The sequence below is a fragment of the Candoia aspera genome, chromosome 5 (genome assembly GCF_035149785.1).
Source record: "Candoia aspera isolate rCanAsp1 chromosome 5, rCanAsp1.hap2, whole genome shotgun sequence".
Taxonomy (NCBI): Eukaryota; Metazoa; Chordata; class Lepidosauria; order Squamata; family Boidae; genus Candoia; species Candoia aspera.
The window spans coordinates 55,821,100-55,835,691 of NC_086157.1; positions in this window are offsets into that span (position 1 = coordinate 55,821,100).

The following is a 14,592-nucleotide window of genomic DNA, read 5'->3' on the forward strand; positions in this document are numbered from 1 at the left end:
TTATTGCCATTCAAAAGATTCTGACTTCAGGGGCACTATAATGGCCAGATAGGAACCCTGGTTGTGAAATTAGGACCAAGCAATCAGTTGAGATTGCTGCTGCTGTACCAGCCTTTCTGCTACATAGCAACTTCGTACCAGAAACTGCTTGGCTCCATAGCCAGGCTGTTGGTTGGGTTTCCTAGATTTGGGGTGCTGGGAGACTTCAGCCTGCCTTCTCCGGAGTGGAGTTGGAGTCAGCTCAGGATTTCATGACAACTATTGGGGGCCTGACCCACATTGGTGATCATACGCTGGGTCTGATTTTTGTCTTAAGTCAGTGCTGATAAGATCTGGCTATACAGGATATTAGTATCAGTCATGATAAGATTACTCTGATTGCATTGGAATTGTCCATGGCTGCCCTCCCATTACAGGGAGTTAAGATCTATGGATTTCAGAAGCTTGGGGTTATTCCTGAGGCTCTGATAATTCATTCACTTGGAACAAAAGGGTGACAATGGCCTTGGATCGGATTGCCCCTTTGTGGCCTCTCTATCCATGGATCCTACAGAACCTCCTGGTTTTTAGAGGAACTTTGGGAGATGAAGTGGCAGAAGAGATGCCTAGAGACTTGTTGGAAGACAAAAAGCAAATCTGACTAAACAGGATAAGAACCTTGTCACAATAAGAGCAAAGAAACATCTGTACATTGTATCTGCCCATTGCCAGTTGATGGCCCTGTTTAAAGTAACCCAGGGTCAGTCCTATAGAGTAGGTCAGACTAAGAAGCCACTGCCAGATAGGTCTAAAACTACTTCTGTTAATAGTTACACTGACAGAAACTTGAATGTCCTTCCTTTCTCCCTCACTTCATGTGAATCAGGGAGGGGCCTGTTTGAGGTATTTTCTCAAATTAGTTTCTTGGAATGGACTTAAGCCACCCTTGTCTGATCATTGCCTTGGTAACAGACCTTCCCACTATCCTTCGAGGCCATTCCCTATGCTCTTTACACCCAGTTCCTCTTGGGGAAAGGTAGCTGGAGGAACACCTGCAGGGCAGCTATGAGGGGTATTCTAGGCGTCTGGTAGGTAACATCACTCAGCTCCACTCTAGGTTGGACTCCAGCTGTGCAAGTCCAGTCAAGTTAACAAAGCATTGTTTTACTTGGTTATCTGAGAGGAGTTTGGTCCTGAAAAAGTGTACAGAATCCTCAAGGCTGTTAGTTTGGCCACCTGTGTTGTCCCTCCTGGCTGGACTAAGGTCTCCTGGAAGATGATACGTTGTATCTAAGCAATAAAGAATTCATCCTTGCATGAGAGGATGATCCTACCTGTGCTGAAGGAGATGGTGTTCTACCGGCACATGAGACTTCAATGAGGAATTTTTGTCTGGTTTTCAACCTTCACTTTTGGGGAAGGTTGTTGAAAAGGTGATTTTGGCTTCAATTTCAGAGGTCTTTGGAAGAAGTGGATTAACTAGGCCCCTTTCAGTCAGGGTTCAGACTTGGTTACAATACTGAGTTGGTACTGGTTACATGTTGTTGACCTGGGGGGACTGGGATGATGGTGGTACAGCCTTTCTGGCTGTTCTTGATCTCTCAGTGGCTTTTGATGCCATTGATCATGATACTTATGGACTGATTTGGGGTTAGAAGTTGGAGGCATGGTATTGGAGTGGTTTTCCTTCCTTTGGAGGAGATTTCAATTTGTGTTGATGGGGAGGAGAGGTCTAACCTAAACCTTTGCCTTGTGGGGTCCTCAAGGCTCTATTCTCTCCCCTTTTTTATTTAACATCCACATGAGGCCTCCGGGTGAAGTCATCTGATGGCATGGGGTTAGGTACGTCAGTATGATGATGATAACCAATTACACATCTCTGTGCTGGGATGACCAAGTGATGCCATGGAGATATTCTTGCAGTGTCCTAAGGCTGTGGCTACCCAGAGAAGAAGAACAGGCTTGCCTCAATTCTGGCACAAGTGAATAGCTGTGGATTTTGGAGACTGATCTGAGGACTTACTATCTTTGGTTCTGAATTGGGTAGTAATTTCCTGGTTGTATGGTGTTGAATAGATCTGGGTGCAATTGTTAGTTTTGTTTTAATTTTTTTAATTTTTCTTTATTTTTCTTTATTTTTTATTGTTGACCTATCAGAATTGTGTCAAGTGGGCAACCTTTTCAATAATAAATCAATGAAAAGATGTTCATTATTGTCCATGCTGTGTTACAGCCTGAATGTGACTCACATCCTAGGGTTGCTTTGTGGATCCTTATCTCCTGGTTACAGAGGTGGTAGTTACTTAGGATGGGTTTAGTAGGGAAAAGTCAATCCCTCAGTAAGTGCAGCTTGGAGAGCTGAAGCATACACTGCAAAGGCCTTCATATTAATGTCCGCTAATGTCAAGAAAAAGTTTTGTATAAATGTGTTAGAACTGCAGTGCTGCCTGGTATCAAGATACCTTAGGTATTTCACCACCAGATTCACTACAGAATTATAATGTAACATTGCCATTCTGTAACTAAGCAGATATGGACAAAACACTGCTGTCTTGCATACTTAGAGATGCATCGAGAGCCAGTTTGGTCTAGTGGTTAAGGCTCTGGGCTAGAAGCCAGGAGACTGAGAGTTCTAGTCCCGCCTTGGGCATGAGAGCCAGCTGGGTGACCTTGGGCCAGTCCCTCTCTCTCAGCTCAACTCACCTCACAGGGTTGTTGTTGTGGGAAAAATAGGAGGAGGAAGGAGTATTAGGTAAGTTCACTGCCTTATTTATAAAAATAAAGGCAGGATAGAAAATAAATAAATAAAATACTTAATACAGGTAGGTCTCGATTAGTGCTGATACTGAATTCCAGGAAAGGGTCACATTATTTGAATTTGCACTTTTCAAACTAATATTTCTATGGAAAATAGGGTAATTGGTTCCAACTTGATGGAAATAGGCAATGAAAATTTTTAAACATAAATTTTTAAATATAAATTGTAATGCAGGAAGTGGTAGCAAGACTGTTACCTAAACCAGCTTTCAGTTATTTTTTACATGGTTTTAGTATTTTTTTATTGCTTTGTAATGGATTATAACCTGCCATGAGATGTTCTAGATAGATCTCATAAATATTTAAAATAAATAAATCAAGTAAACAAAGAACAAGCTGGAGGATAAACCCATATACAAAACATGTCTGCTATCTCCTGTGCAGATAGTCCTCACTTAGTGACAATTGGGACTGCCAGCTCTTGTTAATCAAAGCAGTCGCTAAGTTAGAAATCATGTGATTGTGACTTTGCTTTCCTTTTCCCCACTCCCCCACTCTTTGGAATGCTCACCCCAGTGCTGGCATAATTAGCAAGAAGGGAATTAATGTTCGTATTTATGCTCATTGGAGAGGATGGGATTACAAGAGGGTAAGCAGACACACCTTCAGCAAAGGATCGTTACCTTGTCGTGGTGCTGGAGCTTGAGCACCTCAATGATGCCATGAGCTAAACTGTGAAGGGCCACCCAAGATGGGAAGGTCATGACAGAGAGGTCAGACTAAATGCGATCCCTGGGGAAGGTAATGGCAACCCACCCCAGTATTCTTGCTGTGAAAACTAAATGGATCAGTACAACCAGAGATATGTCGGTATACCATCGGAAGATGAGACCCCCAGGTTGGAAGATGGTCAAAATGCTACTGGGGAGGAACAGAGGATGAGCTCAACTAGCTCCAGACGTGATGACGCAGCTAGCTCAAAGCCAAAAGGATGGCTAGCGGCCGACGGTGCTGGTGGTGAACGGCGAATCCGATGTTCTAAGGATCAACACACCATTGGAACCCGGAATGTAAGATCTATGAGCCAGGGCAAATTGGATGTGGTTATTGGTGAGATGTCAAGATTAAAGATAGACATTCTGGGCGTCAGTGAACTGAAATGGACTGGAATGGGCCACTTCACATCAGATGACCACCAGATCTACTACTGTGGACAAGAGGACCACAGACGAAATGGAGTAGCCTTCATAATTAATAGTAAAGTGGCTGAAGCAGTGCTTGGATACAACCCAAAAAACGACAGAATGATCTCAATTTGAATTCAGGGCAAGCCATCTAACATCACAGTGATCCAAATATACACCCCAACCACAAATGCTGAAGAAGCTGAAGTAGAGCAGTTCTATGAGGATCTGCAGCACCTACTGGACAACACGCCTAAAAGAGATGTTATTTTTATCACGGGAGACTGGAATGCTAAGGTGGGCAGTCAAATGACACCTCGAATTACAGGTAAGTATGGCCTGGGAGAACAAAACGAAGCAGGACATAGGCTGATAGAATTTTGCCAAGACAATTCACTCTGCATAACAAACACTCTCTTCCAACAACCTAAGAGACGGCTTTATACATGGACTTCACCAGATGGACAACACCAAAATCAGATTGATTACATCCTTTGCAGCCAAAGGTGGCGGACATCTGTACAGTCGGTAAAAACAAGGCCTGGAGCTGACTGTAGTTCAGATCACGAACTTCTTCTTGCACAATTTAGGATCAGACTAAAGAGATTAGGGAAGACGCACAGATCAGCTAGATATGAGCTCACTAATATTCCTAAGGAATATGCAGTGGAGGTGAAGAATAGATTTAAGGGACTGGACTTAGTAGATAGGGTCCTGGAAGAACTATGGACAGAAGTTGGCAGCATTGTTCAGGAGGCGGCAACAAAATACATCCCAAAGAAAGAGAAAACCAAGAAGGCAAAATGGCTGTCTGCTGAGACACTAGAAGTAGCCCAAGAAAGAAGGAAAGCAAAAGGCAACAGTGATAGGGGGAGATATGCCCAATTGAATGCAAAATTCCAGAGGTTAGCCAGAAGAGATAAGGAATTATTTTTAAACAAGCAATGCGCAGAAGTGGAAGAAGACAATAGAATAGGAAGGACAAGAGACCTCTTCCAGAAAATTAGAAACATTGGAGGTAAATTCCAGGCCAAAATGGGCATGATCAAAAACAAAGATGGCAAGGACCTAACAGAAGAAGAAGAGATCAAGAAAAGGTGGCAAGAATATACAGAAGACCTGTATAGGAAGGATAACAATATCAGGGATAGCTTTCACAGTGTGGTCAGTGAGCTAGAGCCAGACATCCTGAAGAGTGAGGTGAGTGGGCCTTAAGAAGCATTGCTAATAACAAGGCAGCAGGAGATGATGGCATCCCAGCTGAACTGTTCAAAATCTTGCGAGATGATGCAGTCAAGGTAATGCATTGTAATGGTTGCCTAATCCCAAATACTCAGTCTCACAAGCTCGGGCTTAAAGATAACTGATTTATTAAAGGAATAGTATGCAAATACAGAGAAAGCTGAGAATGAGCAAAAGCGCACCAAATACAAACTTAAAAGCATTGCCTGTGAGCAAGTTCCGCCCCCATCCCTTGTCAGTGCATACCCCCTCCCAGGTGCTAGGAACCGTTAGACGCGCCTGGGAAAGTAACCTTGAGCAGGAGCGCAAACCCAAACATACATTCCAAACCCTCAAAACAACGGAGGGCGGAGGAATGGAAAAAGCCTACATGGGCGAAGTAACACGGAACAGAAGATGACATGTGAAACGTTACAATGTTAACAGAACACTGAAATGGGTAACATGACATATCACCCCCTCTCCAAAAGAATGCTATGGAGCAGGTTTTTCAGGATAGGCAGAGTGAAATTGGGCTACTAGGCGAGGTGAGAGTATGTCAGGAGCAGCGACTCATTCAGGATGAGGGAAATGTTTCCAACGAACGAGGTACTGCAAAGTGGAGCGCTGGCGGCAAGAGTCTAGGATAGATGTCACCTCGAAGTGTTGCTGGTTATCAATCATGAGAGGAGGTGGTGGAACGGGTTGAGGATGCCAGCGGTCCGACGGCAGGTAGGGCTTGAGTAAACTACAATGGAAAACAGAATGTAAACGTTTGAGGTTGTGAGGCAAAGCAAGTTTAAAAGTAACAGGGTTAATTTGTGCCACAATTGGAAAAGGACCCACGAACGTAGGGCCAAGTTTTTTAGAAGGTTGTGGGGACTTGATAAATTTGGTTGATAAGTAGACTTTATCCCCGACAGTAAACGATGGTTCAGGTGAGCGCTTGGCATCGGCATGGCGTTTGTAAGTAGTCTGGGCATGGAGAAGAGCTTGTTGAATGTTAAGCCATGAGTGTTTGAGAGAGTCGGCCCAGTCAGTGAGGGAAGCTGGCAGAGGTTGTGGATGAGGAAGGTCAGGAATAGGAACGAAATCGCGGCCGAAAACTGTTTTAAAAGGAACTTGACCAGTGCTTTGATGAACAGCATTGTTATAGGCGACTTCTGCAAAAGGGAGTAAGTCGACCCAATTGTCTTGCTGGTAATTAACAAAAGCTCGGAGATATTGTTCCAGTGTAGAGTTAACCGCCTCTGTAGAGCCGTCCGTCTCCGGATGCCACGCGGTGGATAGGGCTTGCTTGGTGCCTAGAAGTTTCAAAAATGCCCGCCAGAACTGTGACGTAAATTGTGTGCTCCTGTCACTCACCAAATGGGCAGGGATACCGTGGAGGCGGTACACGTGGACGAGGAAGAGGCGTGCCAGCTGTTGTGCGGTGGGGATAGAAGCGCATGGGATGAAATGGGCTTGCTTCGAGAAAAAATCTTTGACCACCCAAATGACTGTTTTACGTTGACTAGGGGGTAGATCAACGATAAAGTCCATGGATATGTCCTGCCAGGGGACAGATGGGGTGGCGACAGGTTGAAGGAGACCCTGAGGTTTGCCCGTTTTGCGCTTTGTTGCTGCACAAACAGGGCACGATGTGACATAAGTTTTAATGTCTTTAAGCAATGTTGGCCACCAGAATTGCCAGCGAACAAGGTGAAGCGTTTTTAAATAGCCAAAATGTCCAGCCAGCTTGTCATCGTGGCAGCGCTGGAGTATCGTTTTTCGCAAAGCATCGGGTACATAGAGACGATCGTTGTGCCAGGCAAGATCGTCGGTGAAAGTTAGAGTGTTTCGATTAGTTTGTAACCAAGTATCTGTTTTAAGGTGGAGAAGCAACTGTCGTTGCAAATCTGAGGGAATTGACAAGCCTGGCGAGCGGCTGGGAGGTGGAGCGGCTGGAGGTTGTGTTTGCTGCGCTTGCGTCTGACTGCGCGTCACCGCTGCTAAACTTAATTGTTTTTCGGTCCAGACGGTTCCTTGGACCGTTGGCCCTGGGCCAGCATCTTGGGGTCGGCGGGAGAGCGCATCAGCTAAAAAGTTTTTCTTGCCTGGTATGAATTTAAGGGTGAAGTCAAAGCGGCTGAAAAACTCAGCCCAGCGAAGCTGTTTGGGGCTAAGTTTGCGACTGGTGCTTAGAGCTTCCAGGTTTTTGTGGTCAGTCCAGACTTCAAAAGGGTTGGAAGTCCGTTCCAGTAAGTGTCGCCACGTTTCTAAAGCAGTTTTTACAGCAAAAGCCTCTTTTTCCCAAACATGCCATCTCCTCTCTGTTTCGGTGAATTTGTGGGAGAGGTAAGCACAGGGTTTTAAGGCGCCAGAGTGGTCAGATTGTAGCAAGAGTGCTCCAATGGAAAAATCAGAAGCATCCACTTGTACAACGAATGGTTTAGAGGGGTCTGGATGCTGTAAAATTGGCTCTGTGGTGAAGATTTGTTTGAGCGCTTCGAACGCCTGTTGACAGGTCGGAGTCCATTTAAGGAGCGCTCCGGGGTTCTTTGAACGTCGCGTATCCCCCTGTCCTTTGGTTTTTAACAGTTCAGTAAGGGGGAGGGCGATTTCAGCAAAATTTTGGGCAAATGCCCGATAAAAATTGGCGAATCCGAGGAAACTTTGTAATTGTCTCCTGGTACGGGGAGGCTCCCATGCCACAATAGCTTCCACTTTTGCAGGGTCCATTTCAATGCCCTTAGCGGAAATTCGATACCCTAGATAATCAATTTGTGACTGATGGAAGGCACATTTTGATAGTTTAGCATACAACTCTGCTTTTTTCAATTTAGCCAGCACCTGACGCACCAAGTGGATATGTTCTGACATGGTTTCAGTATAAATCAATACATCATCCAAATATACCAGTACCCCCTTAAATAGGTGGTCATGCAAGACCTCATTGATTAGTTGCATAAAAACCCCAGGTGCTCCCGATAAACCAAAGGGTAAGACTTTGTATTGGAAAGCCCCGAGAGGACAGTTAAACGCTGTTTTCCACTCATCCCCTTCCCTTATACGAATACGAAAATAGGCTTCTCTCAAATCCAGTTTTGAGAAGATTTTGCCTCTGGCCAGATGTGATAACATATCTTTGATCAGGGGCAAAGGATATTTATTTAATATTGAGACCGCATTGAGCCCGCGGAAATCGGTACACAGCCTTAATGACCCATCCTTTTTTGGCCTGAATAGAACAGGGGCTCCTACCGGGGAGTTAGCAGGCTCAATGAAACCTCTAGCCAGGTTTTTGTCAATGAACTCCCTTAGCGTAGTGAGCTCTTTGGGAGACATGGGGTATATTTTTGGGTGAGGTAACTTTACATTTGGTAAGAATTCAATGGCACAGTCCGTTTTTCGGTGGGGTGGCAAGCAGTCTGCTTCCTTTTCCCCAAATACCTCAGCAAGATCCTGATACTGACTGGGCAGTCCCTCAAGCGGTTGAAGCGTTTGTACAGTAGTATACGCTACCCCTCCACCCTCCATGTCTTCCAGTAGATCTTTTTCGGGTACCTTGTAAAATCCATCCGCAAAAGTCACAGTTCTATGTAGCCAGTTGATAAAAGGATTTTGTTGTACAAACCAGGGCATACCTAATATAACCAGAGGACCCCCCACTGGAGCTACAACGAAGGGCAGTTTTTCCTGATGGGATCCCATCTGCAAGGCGACTAGCCCCGTGGAATGAGTGACTGCTTTCCCTCCCGCCGTAGTTCCATCCAATTGGGTGAAGATCATAGGTCTTGGCAAAGGAAACGTGGGTAGTTCCAGAGCCGCTACGACATCAGGGTGCATAAGGGAACGGGAGCAGCCTGAGTCGAGCATGGCCCAAACTTCCACAGTTTTGGTTTTTGATCCCAGTTTAACTTTTACAGTCAGTGTAGGGAAGTTTCCACTCACCAAATCGTGGTTACACCCGGTTTCTTCCACCTGCCCTAGGGCGCCCTTCAGGGCAGGTGGTAGGCTTTTCCCGCTGGCTGTTCAAATTGCAATTCTTCTTCCGCTTCTCCGAAGGGTAGTCCTGGTGGGTCCAGTTCTGCGACGGCAGCTTTCAGTTTCCGCAGCAGAGCAGGTGACTTCACTGCAGGTTTCGTCTGTCGTTCTTCTGGACGGCGTCTGGGGCACGACGTGGCTCGATGTCCTTCTTTTCCACATCTCAGGCATTGACCTTTGGAGAACCGTCGTTCCCTTTCCTCTTCCCAGGCTTTTGGTTTGGGGCGGCTGGCAAGTCCAGTTGTGCGCGCTCCTCTGGCAAGTCGGGATTGTCTAAGCTCTTTGGTATGGGCATAGGTTTGCAGGGCATTTTCTGTGCTGCCCACCAACTGAATCCACCCGTATAGCGTCTTAGGATCGTCTCTTCCTAGTGCCCAACGAAGGATTTCTGGTTCTAGCCCCTGCTTAAACATTTCAATTAAAGTTGGCTCAGACCAGTCTTCTACCTTCCCTGATAAAGCTTTAAATTCCAGTGCATAATTGGCAACTGAGAGGGACCCTTGGTAGAGCTTCCTCAGGGCGTTTTTAGCTGTCTCTTGGGCTAGAGGGTCTTCGAAATGCTGTTTAAGTGCCCACAAAAAGTCATCGAAGTCCTCTAACTCTGTTGCCTCGGTCTGGCACAGTTGCACATACCAATCAGCTGCCCTCCCTCTCAGTTTGTTGGCAATAAAATTGATTTTGCCGTGTTCTGACCGAAAGTTCCGGCCCCAATCCTCCATATAATGCTTAGCATTAGTGATAAAGAAGGAGAGTGTAGTGGGATCCCCATCGAACTTCACTCCAAACGGTGGGAAGTTTCTTACCGGCTCAGCTGGCTGTGGCGGTTCCGTGAATGTCAGCGTACGCCGAGCCCCCATGGGTGGCCCATCCCTAGGAGGTCTTGCCTCTCGCCCCCCCACCTGACGGGATGATCGAGTCTTGCTTCTTCCCCTGGGTGGCAGGGTGCTATGCCTTGGGTACTGTGACGGCTCTTCCTCCCAATCTTCTGGGGTGGGCTCTGCACCCCTGGGGAGATCCTTAAGGATTGTCACTATTAGATCCATTTTGTCCTCTAATGCTCTCATACGAGCAGGAGTGACCGGCTCTTCCAGGGGTTGGTTGGTTACCACCACCCTCGGTGACAAGGGGACTTCGGGCTCCCAGGATAGTTGTGGAGACCCCCTCCCAGGTGCTCTTTCCATTACAGTTTTGTGTTCACTCCTGAGGCTCTCCTGCATGGATATCAGCAACTCATCTAATTGGACATCCCGCATCTCCCGACGTGCCGCTCTTTGCGCTCTCGAGGTTAGAGCTGGCCGGATCCTTGCCGACTCCTGCTCTTCCTCGCTCCCTTCACTTGCGCGAAGCTGATGTTCGGTCATCGCTAGCGTTCCCTCTTATCCAACGATTGGACGGGGCTAGCGGAAGGTGGTTGAAATGATTCTCAGCTTTATGTAATGGTTGCCTAATCCCAAATACTCAGTCTCACAAGCTCGGGCTTAAAGATAACTGATTTATTAAAGGAATAGTATGCAAATACAGAGAAAGCTGAGAATGAGCAAAAGCGCGCCAAATACAAACTTAAAAGCATTGCCTGTGAGCAAGTTCCGCCCCCATCCCTTGTCAGTGCATACCCCCTCCCAGGTGCTAGGAACCGTTAGACGCGCCTGGGAAAGTAACCTTGAGCAGGAGCGCAAACCCAAACATACATTCCAAACCATCAAAACAACGGAGGGAGGAGGAATGGAAAAAGCCTGCATGGGCGAAGTAACACGGAACAGAAGATGACGTGTGAAACGTTACAATGTTAACAGAACACTGAAATGGGTAACATGACATGCATGCTATATGCCAGCAAATTTGGAAAACACAAGAATGGCCATCAGATTGGAAAAAATCAACTTATATCCCCATACCAAAAAAGGGAAACACTAAAGAATGTTCAAACTATTGAACAGTGGCACTCATTTCACATGCCAGTAAGGTGATGCTCAAGATCCTGCAAGGTAGACTTCAGCAGTTCATGGAGCGAGAATTGCCAGATGTACAAGCTGGGTTTAGAAAAGGCAGAGGAACTAGAGACCAAATTGCCAATATCCGCTGGATAATGGAAAAAGCCAGGGAGTTTCAGAAAAACATCTATTTCTGTTTTATTGACTATTCTAAAGCCTTTGACTGTGTGGACCATAACAAATTGTGGCAAGTTCTTAGTGGTATGGGGATACCAAGTCATCTTGTATGCCTCCTGAAGAATCTGTATAATGACCAAGTAGCAACAGTAAGAACAGACCACGGAACAACAGACTGGTCTAAGATTGGGAAAGGAGTACGGCAGGGCTGTATACTCTCACCCTACCTATTCAACTTGTACGCAGAACACATCATGCGACATGCTGGGCTTGAGGAATCCAAGGCTGGAGTTAAAATCTCTGGAAGAAACATTAACAATCTCAGATATGCAGATGATACCACTTTGATGGCTGAAAGTGAAGAGGAACTGAGGAGCCTTATGATGAAGGTGAAAGAAAGTGCAAAAGCTGGTTTGCCGCTAAACCTCAAAAAAACCAAGATTATGGCAACCAGCTTGATTGATAACTGGCAAATAGAGGGAGAAAATGTAGAAGCAGTGAAAGACTTTGTATTTCTAGGTGCAAAGATTACTGCAGATGCTGACTGCAGTCAGGAAATCCAAAGATGCTTAATCTTTGGGAGAAGAGCAATGACAAATCTCGATAAAATAGTTAAGAGCAGAGACATCACACTGACAACAAAGGCCCACATAGTTAAAACAATGGTGTTCCCTGTAGTAACATATGGCTGTGAGAGCTGGACCATAAGGAAGGCTGAGCGAAGGAAGATCGATGCTTTTGAACTGTGGTGTTGGAGGAAAATTCTGAGAGTGCCTTGGACTGCAAGAAGATCCAACCAGTCCATCCTCCAGGAAATAAAGCCAGACTGCTCACTTGAGGGAATGATATTAAAGGCAAAACTGAAATACTTTGGCCACATAATGAGAAGACAGGACAGCCTGGAGAAGGTGCTGATGCTAGGGAGAGTGGAAGGCAAAAGGAAGAGGGGCCAACCAAGGGCAAGGTGGATGGATGATATTCTAGAGGTGACGGACCCGTCCCTGGGGAGCTGGGGGTGTTGACGACTGACAGGAAGGTCTGGCGTGGGCTGGTCCATGAAGTCACGAAGAGTCGGAAGCGACTAAATGAATAAACAACAACAAAAGCAGACACACAATGGGGAATACACATAGAAAGGAATGCAGTGGTGCTGGCAACCCCAAGCGTGCCCAGGGCTGGGAGCCGCGAGCATACTACGTAAACAGCTGGTGTATTCCCCATTGTGCCTGCTTACTCTCTTGTAACCCCTTCCTCTCCAGTCTCTCCACTCTGCAAGAGTGGTGTGGGGAGGGAAACTGGTCAGGCACAGGAGAGATTCCCTGCAGAAATCACTGCTCTCCCCCACTTGTTTAAGAAATCTCTCCACGCTGTGAGGGGGGAAAAAAGAAAAAAACAATTCCTGTAGGCAATCTCTCCTGTGCCTGACCTGTTCCCCCTCTCCTTCCTCAGTGTGGAGAGATTGGTGAGGAAGGGATTACAAGGGAGTAAGCAGGCACACAATGGGGAATACACCAGGCTGCTTATATAGCGTGCTCGGGCTGCCAGTGCCACAGCATCCCTTTTGATGTGTATTCCCCACCATGTGCCTGCTTTCTCTCTTGTAAGCACTTCTCTAATCTCTCAGCTCTGCAAGGTGGGAAAAAAGAAGAAAAGCAACAGGTCAGGCACAAGACAGCGTGTAAGGGCAATCATGTGACCGAGGGACGCTGCAAAGGTGGTAAAATTTGGCATTGGTGATAGTTATTTTATCTATAATCATTTGAAGACCCACTTGATGAACCCAAACTTAAGCCTAGATCAGACTCCCTTTGTTACATAAATTACTGTGATGGAACAGCAAGGAGGAGGGAACAATAGAATTCTACACAGCAGTATTACTGAGATTTAGATGCAATATTTATTGTTGCAATTACGTGTATTGAGCTACAGTATGTACGTTTCTATGTTACCTTTTTAATAATATTAAATTGTAATCTGTGTACAAGATCTCGGGTTACTAGTCAGTCTAAAAGTGCAGTCTAAGAAGTACTTCAGCTGTTCCTCAAGCCTTTCAGCAGGATGTTCAGCCCAGTAAAACAGGAAGAATGGTAAAGAACGCTGCAGAATAGAATTATTGCAGACACCTGCACAATATCTATAGCTTTGAGATTCCTGTAATCCATTAAATACCAGTTTTTTTTTTTCAGTTTAACCAGTCAGAGTTTACTCGTAGCTCTGGTTAAACTAAATGCTTTTTGTTACCCGTGGTCTCCCTCTAAATAAAGGGACTGTCTAATTTCTCCTATTTTACTACCTCCTTCCTTGCTGGATTCTCTTTCCTTATTTTAGCATAGCTAATAAAGACTTGCTTCAGCTTGTTTTGCATCTTCTCCCTACTTTTCTTCTGGAACCTTTGTCTTTCCACCTGGGGTAATATCTGATAGAAGAGTGAGGCAATTATGCCACAATGGAGCTGACTTCCCATTTAAGAGTTCCAAGAGAGATGAGCAACTCCCAGCTGTGTATTGTGCTATCAGCTGGCAAGCTGCTAATGCCATTGCTGATGAGGGGTGGTCCCATCACAGCAATTAGGCATTTACAGCAGGGCAGTCAACTTTTTTGGAGCAGACAGCCATATTTGGCATTTGAGAGATGTGCTGGGGTTTACTCCTAAGGATTAGATGCAAGGTAAATATGAAGTAAGTAAGGCCAGGACAAAAACTGGAAACTAAACTACAATTAAATCTAATCAATCCTACATTTAAATTTGTAGGGAAAAAGCTTTGAAGCATGTTTGTGCTCCATCATCTATCTGTGTATCATCATCTATCTATATCATCTATCTGTTATCTTCTAAAACTTCCTTTCTGAAATTACAAGCATGGGTGCCAACTCATGCAGCTAGACTTTTGAAATCATGCACCCTAAATGTCTAACTGGAAGCTGAGGGAAAGGCTCCTGTCCTAACCGCCAGGAAACACGCTGAGACAAGGAACTGGTCTCTAATGTTTATTGCTAGTACATAACAGGAATCCTAACAAACTGAAGAAGCGTGGGAAAAACCCAGACATATAAACCCCAAAGGTTAAGGCAGTCCCGATCTGTGTCTCTCTGAATGGCTGACCAATTCCTCAGTGCTACGCATGCGCTTGACAGTCTGGATGGGAGCCCCCTGCTCGCCATCCTTACTCATGACAGCTCCCAGCAAAATTCTCTTGTACTTTCAGAAGTTTCTGGCATTTTGGTCAAGCTTTAGAACTCAAAATCATGAGTGTACAGCTGTCCTTACATAGACACTTCTCATTATTTTTTCCTATGATGAGAATCTGGTTTTTATG